The sequence below is a fragment of the Asterias rubens genome, chromosome 2 (assembly GCF_902459465.1).
Source record: "Asterias rubens chromosome 2, eAstRub1.3, whole genome shotgun sequence".
Classification (NCBI taxonomy): Eukaryota; Metazoa; Echinodermata; class Asteroidea; order Forcipulatida; family Asteriidae; genus Asterias; species Asterias rubens.
The window spans coordinates 21,304,462-21,306,219 of record NC_047063.1 but is presented as its reverse complement, the minus strand read 5'-3'; positions in this window follow the sequence as shown (position 1 = coordinate 21,306,219).

Below are 1,758 nucleotides of genomic sequence, written 5' to 3'. Positions count from 1 at the left end.
AGCAACACATCGACGTTACATTTTAGGCCCCCCTTTCTCTATGAACAGGCTTGAAAGGTGTTTCATTGCATGACTGCGTTTGAATATCCCCATTGTATGGCACGCTTTTAAAGAGACATAGACATCGCTCATTCTGTTTCCCAAATAATATTCAGCCTATACATATAGTTCACGAAATACCTTTGAAGCCATGAAACACTCAGCCTTGTATCGACTTTTTGTTCAAACTTGTTCGGCACTGTGGATATACAAAACGAGCAATGACTCTTTTGGGTAGTAGGCCTATTACTACCCCACAAGGGTGCTCCCGTTTCGCTCCATCATCATGCCTGTTTCACTCCACTACAGGAGGAAAGCCTCTTCACCATTTACCATTTCACTCTGTCCTGCGCTGTTATGTTGCCAAGCAATACTCCTTTATGAAGTTCATCTCTCCATCTTCTGTTTTGCATGCCCACGTTGTCATGCCTCAGAGCTAGGTGGCCTGCCCATCTCCACTTCTTTGGTTTAATCGTCTTAATAATATCCTGCATTCTTGAATTCTTTCTTAGGTCCTCATTCTTCACCATGCCTTCTTTGATAATCATGATGACTTTTCCATCATGACACAATGCCATTTTGTTGTATGGGCGGACAGAAAAGTGTAGCCTAACACTCGTCTGTTGAGTAATGTTATAGCAAATCTTTTCAAACATTGGACAGCTAATTACAAATCGATGACTGCCCTCTTGTTTTCATCGGGTAAAAAAAAAGCGGACTTAATAGGCTCTATTAGTGAAGTGTCGAACAATAAAACAAAGACCACATTTCGGATGCGATTATTTTGTTAGTTGACCGTGAAGTTAGGGGAACGTTGGTGGATAGGACATAATTACATGGCCCGCAAAAACAAACTGTGGGTTGTGGGTTAAACAGTGCAGACAAACATATAACGTAAAAGGCGTTATCCATTGTATCGCTTCAAGTGAATAAATTTGCTGAGGATAATATTTTCTCCCTGCTCACCAATTGGAAACCAACCATCTGACCTTGAAGCAAGTGTTTGTCCTTAACATTTTTATTTTGCGGAGTCATTGTGTAGTATGCTGATGCATGGAGGTAGAAGTTCTACCTCGACGGCCATCAGAGCTGCGTATATAGGCCTACTCGAAACGTTGAGACAGATTTTATACACGTTTGTACCCATTAACACAGGTTAGGCTTTCTCCGGAAGACGATCAGAGCATCATCCTGATCAAAACGTCGAGCTGAAAACCACGGTTTTTTCAGAACCACCCCCAACTCGTTTAGATATATTAATTACATGGTATTAATAATGATATAGTTACTTCATGATAGTTACTTCCTATTTCCAACGCATGCAAAGCTTCAAACACAACTAACATTCTACCTCCTTGGATACATGAATGGATGAATCAAGATCATTGAGTATCACCCGTCCATTGGGTCTGACCCATGTCTTGGTTCAGTGTGACCCTTAATCTGAGTCAAAATGACCCATAAATAAGTCAAATTAACGCAGCACCCGATCGAAATCCAATGTTGACCTACTTTGCAGCTCAGAAAGACACAGAAAGGGGCAGTCATGCTGTCTTCTAAGACTTTGATATTTGATCTTGTAAATTGTCATGCAATGTTACCCTTGTCACAATGTGATAAAAATGTTGTTAATAGAATAATGCCATTAAAATATACCAATAATATATAGAACCCATAAAAAGGAGTTAGTGTTGGTTCTGAAGTAAGCCGGTGGTGTAT